The following is a 6,000-nucleotide window of genomic DNA, read 5'->3' on the forward strand; positions in this document are numbered from 1 at the left end:
GGGACCGGTCCTTGGGGTAGACACGGCTTGAGTTCTTATTTGGGACCCCGATTTGGTATTTAAGTGGAAGTCAGTGAGTTCTTGGCACCAGTTGGATTTAAGAGAGTGTATAGGGATCGGCTCCCATATACTATGAATGATGTTACTGAGTGTGTGAGTGCTCCAAATTACCTTTTGATGCTATGATGTGAATATGATGTTGATGTTGCATTTCACTCTACAGTTGCATTAGTTTGAGATAGTTATAGAGATTATAGTTAAGATTGATATTTTACTCTCTGAGTCGAGCGCTCACTCTGTTCAAAAATTTTTACAGCCAGGAGGATATTTTATTCAGGATTAACCTGCTTTTATACTTCGCAGGTTGTTTATCAATATTGTGTAATTTTAATTACTCCTAGAATTTCCGCATGTGTTAGCACTATTTATTTGAATTCGGTCTGTAATATTTTTATCATGTTGAACCTGTAAACTTAAATATATTATGCATGTTGATGGATTGGATGAGGGAGCTGAGCTCCCATTTATTTTATGTTGATGAGTATGTGGAGGGTGAGCTGAGCTCCCCAATTGAGTATTTATTGTGTTTACAGGTCGGGTGAGTCAAAAACTCCCCGTTGGAAAGTCCATTTTATGGCCGGACTCTGTCAGTTTGTTTTCTTGAAATTGGGCCCAAATGGGCCTTAGAGTTGGGTTAATGAATAGTTAAGGCTTACTACGGGCCTCGGGGGCTTTAGGCTGGCCCAGGTCCTAGTGCCGGTCCGGCCCATAGGTTGGGTCGTGACACATTTATTTTCTTGTGATTAGCGAAATAATTTCTTAAGGATAGTGTTTCTACCAATATCTCAGGTTTATTATTTTTATTTTATTTTTTATAGTTATTTTTACAACAATCTTAAGGAATTAGTGTGGATTCTACTGCCGCCAACAATGTTGTTTCTTTTTGATGATGCAAACAGTCCATCCTATTCTGTTTCCGTCATGCCCATTGTTCCATACGCCAAACCCTTCTTTGACATCTCTAAATTTGAGGTTTTTGCAGGCCATAATTTCAAGAGGTGGCAAGAGCAAATTTATTCTATTCTTAACGTGCACGATGCAGCTGCTGCCCTCATAGACCCGAAACCAATGTTAACTGCAGACCCATACAATCATTAGTACTTTCTCTAATAAAATATTTGATGTCTACTCCTATAAATAAGCCAAGGAAATATGGGACTCAATGAACTTGAAGTATAATGCTATGGATGTTTGGAACTAGAAATTTGTCATTGGCAATTTCACAGATGGGAGATGACAAAAGAGAAGGACAACAAAATGCGGATTAATGAGTACCACAAACTCTTAGAGGATCTCAGGGCTGAAAAAATAATGTTATTTAAATCTGACATGATTGTATTGACAAAAAATAGTGTTTTTGAGGACAAAGGCTATTGTAATCAGGGACTCTTTTGTACTCAATGTTTTTCAAATAATGAATGAAAATGCATCTTTTTTTGCTTACTTAGTTGACTCTATTGATATAAAGCATGTTAGATTAAGACATGTCAGTGTTTGTTATGTTAAAAAGATGTAATATCTTGGTTTAATTTTTGGTATTAGTATTATATACTTAAATAAATGTGAAATATGTGTAGAATCTAAATTAACTAAGAAACCTTGCCTTTCTATACAAAGAGAATTTGAATTGCTTAGTTTAATTCTTTCTGTTCTAGGAGATTTGAAACAAACAATGACTAGAGGTGGTAAAAAATATTATGTGACATTTATTGATGATTTTTCTAGATATACTAAGGTATATTTGCTTAGAAATAAAGATGAGACTTTTGACATGTTTCTTTTATATAAAGCTGAAGTAGAAAATCAACTAAATAGGAAAATTAAAGGAGCTAGATCAGATAGAGGTGGTGAATATATTTTGTTTATTGACTTTTGTGAAAAAGAATGAATAATTCATGAAATCACTCTTCCTTATTCACTTAAATCAAATGGAGTAGCAAGAAGAAAAAATAAGACTTTAAAATAAATGATGAATGCCTTATTAGTTAGTTCTTCTACACCTGATAATCTTTGGGGAGAAGCATTATTATCCGCTTGTCATTTACAAAACAGAATTCCTATAAAAAAAAAACTGAGAAAACACCATATAAACTATGGAAAGGCTATGCACCATGGAAACGCTCTGCACCTAACCTAAAATATTATGTGTCTTCCTAAAATAATGCTTCTTGTCCTTAAGGAAAGAAAAATAGGTTCTAAAACATTTGATTACATGTTTATTGGCTATGTTGAACAAAGTGCTGCTTATAGATTTCTTGTTTTGAAAAGTGATGTGTTTGATTGTAATACGATAATTGAGAAAAAAAAATGCTGAATTTTTTGAATAAATTTTTCTTTTAAAATCTGAAAATATTTCTCATGCACCTATACAAAATGATTTTGAAAACCTTTGTGATAATTTAAGAAAAAACAAAAGACAAAGGAAAGAGTCTTCCTTTGGAAAAAGTTTTTTATATATTATCTTGTTGAAAATGACCCTTTAACTTATTCTGATGCTATTTTTTATTCTAATGCTCCTTTTTGGAAAGAAGCAATTAATACTAAAATTGATTCTATTACCCAAAATACTACTGGATTTTGGTAGACTTAACTCCAAGAGCCAAACATATTGGTTGCAAGTGGATTTTTAAAAGGAAGTATAACCCTGATGGATCAATTGATAAAGTTGCAAAAAGTTTTAGTAAAAAACAAGATGTTGATTATTTTGACAGTTTTACTCCTATGATTAGAATTTCTTCCGTTCGAGTTTTAAGTTGCTTTAGTATCAAAAAAACCTTTTTAAATAGTGATTTGGAAAAAGAAATTTATATGGTACAACCCAAGTGTTGTGTCATTTTTGGTCAAGAAAATGAAGTTTTGCAAACTTCTTAACTGTTCATATGATTTGAAACAAGCACCAAAACAATGGCATAATAAATTTGATCAAGTTTTGATTAGTAATGGTTTTTCCTTTATTGAAGTTGATAAATGTGTTTATACAAAACTTGTAAATGGTGAATGTGTAATTATTTGTTTATATATAGATGACATGCTCATTTTTGGTACTAGTTATGATATGGTACTTAAAACAAAATGTTTTCTTGCTTTTAAATTTGATATGAAAGATATGGGCAACGTAAGTGTGATTTTGGGTGTTAAAATTATAAGGAAAAGTGATGATGTAATGCTATTATAGGAACATTATGTTCTTTTAAAGAAGTTTAGACATTTTGTTGTCAAACCAGTGAGTACCCCTTATGATGCTAACACTTAATTAAAGAAAAATAGAGGTTGTTCTACTACTCAATCTGAATATGCACAGATTATTGGGAGTCTATTGCATTTGTTGAATTTTTCTTGACCTGATATGGCATATGTTGTTCGTAGATTAAGCAGGTATACACATAATCCCAACCATGATTATTGGGTTGCATTGATCAGATTAATGAAATATTTGAGAGGTACCATGAATTATTGTATTTTATATAATCGATTTCCCACTGTATAAGAACGATAGTTGATTGGATTTTAGATTCATATGAAATAAAATCCACTAGTGGTTATGTGTTCACCCTTGGTGGTGGCACAGTAACTTAGAGATCAGCCAAACAAACTATTATTGTTAAATCCACCATGGAGTTAGAGTTTATTGCTCTAGAATTAACTGGTGATGAGGTTGTGTGTTTAAGAAACTTCTTAGCAAATATTTCATTTGGCATAAAACCAACATCTTTTGTGTCCATGCATTGTGATTGCCAAGCGGCAATAACCATTGCAAAGAATAAGACTTTCAATGGTAAGAATAGACATATTAATTTAAGACATGATGTGGATAAGTAGCCGCTAAAGATGGAACTATATCCATTGATTATCTGAAGTCAAAAGTGAATTTGGCTTATCCTCTGACTAATTTGTGAAGGAAATCAATAAATGAAACATTGAGGGCAATGAAACTTTAGCCAGTTTGAGAAATTAAAAGTGATAGAAATATAACCTTTGTGATTAGAGATCCCATGAATTAGGTTCATATGGGTAATAAAAAGTCACTTGTTAGTTTTACTAGCACTATTAGTTATTATCCCTTCTATGGTGTGAGAAGGGCTGGACTAATGAGAGGATGAGTTAAAAGCTCCTAATGATATTTACATCCTTATGGGTGGTGTATAAATTGCAGTATACACTTAATGGAATCGCATATATGAGTGTGGAGTGGAGCCATTCCTATGAGATTGTGGCATAATCTCTAGAGCACTTATGAAATATTAGGCTTGCGGATGGCCTATTAGCGCAAAACAACATCAATAGTGAGAATTGTGTGAGTATAATGTGATTGATAGGATTCTAACTTGCTTAAAAGTGTTTTTGGTTCATAGGAGCTAAAAGCTTCACCAACAACTTTGTATGTTAAGTCTTATCAATCTAGGACTAGTTCACAGTCTAAAAGACACCAGATTCAAAGCATTTACACTCATGTTTTTAACCAAGCAAATATTTTAAAATAAAATTTTCAAAATAAAAATGAAACATGTGGAGGGATTGTTGTGTGTTCTTTATATTTTAAAAGAATTTATTCTACTGTAAAGTTAATTTTTAATTATAGTAGTAAGCTTACCTCCATGTGGCCAGTTTTTTGTCCCATTCTTTCTCCTTATCACTAGCTTTAAAGTTGTTGGAGATATTATAAAGTTAATAATTTATTGCAGATTTGATCCAAATCTTAAAGATAATATCAATGTTATTATTATTTGTTCCACCTTTTGCTGTCCATTATTTGCTCTATTTATTTTTGCTGACTATAACATTATAGTGCTAAGAGAAAAAATAGCCGTTGCAATTATTTTTGAATTAATATACATATATCAATCTAAAAAAGTTTTCTTTTGAGAGAGCTACTGCATTTCTTTTAATTTGTTGGATTAAATATTTTTCTTATTTCTCTACTATTTTGCTTCTTGGAAATTAACTAGAAGAACCTATTATATCCTGGGGGAATTTTCACATTTAATTTTCTTTTGGTTGGTGAATTAATTCCTTAAGGACAATGTTCCTACAGCACGTCTCAAGTTTACTATTTTAATTTTATTTTCTATAGATATTTTTACAACATTATTATCATCAATAGAAAATCAAAAGAACATTAAGAAGGGAAAGAAATCAAAATTGCTTTCAACTTTAGTAGAAAGGAGGAAAAGAAAAACCTCTAAAGATAACCACAACAACCTCACATTGTAATTTTCCATGTCCTCGATGATAAAAAGAAAATGTCTTTGAAAGTGACAAAGATCTGGGAAATATCATTTAAATTAATTTTCTGACAAAGATTAATTAATTTGATGGGCAAATCCCAGCACATAACACTTAGAACTAGGGGAATATGATCATTTTTTAGGGTATTCTTAGGATAATTTATGAAGCAACTTAAAATTGACAAGTTGGTAATTAAGAGGTGAAAGATGGTTTCATCTTTTGTTTCAATATTATTTGGGATTTAGCTGAATAATTTAGTAATTTTATAAAAATATTTATTTTTTTAAATTAAAATATTTGTTTGTTATTTTAAAATGTAATTTTTTAGTATAGTTGACTCTGACTAGAACTAAAATATATATATATATATATATATATATATATATATATATATATATATATATATATATATATATATATATATATATATCTCCGATTGGTACTCGAACTTGAAACCTCAAGCTTGGACATGACTCTAATGTAAAAAGTAATAGTATTCAACCAACAATTACATTAAAAATTTTTTAAAGAAGAATTTTTCAAAATTGGAATACTTCAAATTTTGAAATATGAAATAAACATTTAATTATTAATTATTAATTTAATACAATTAAAAAACTTTATATGAAATAATATATATATTTTTGTTTTATTCATATAAAAAAATACTTGTCAAACATGTTTTCATTTTATACATTTAATTAACTTTTAGAA

The sequence above is a fragment of the Hevea brasiliensis genome, chromosome 12 (genome assembly GCF_030052815.1).
Source record: "Hevea brasiliensis isolate MT/VB/25A 57/8 chromosome 12, ASM3005281v1, whole genome shotgun sequence".
NCBI classification, from domain to species: Eukaryota; Viridiplantae; Streptophyta; class Magnoliopsida; order Malpighiales; family Euphorbiaceae; genus Hevea; species Hevea brasiliensis.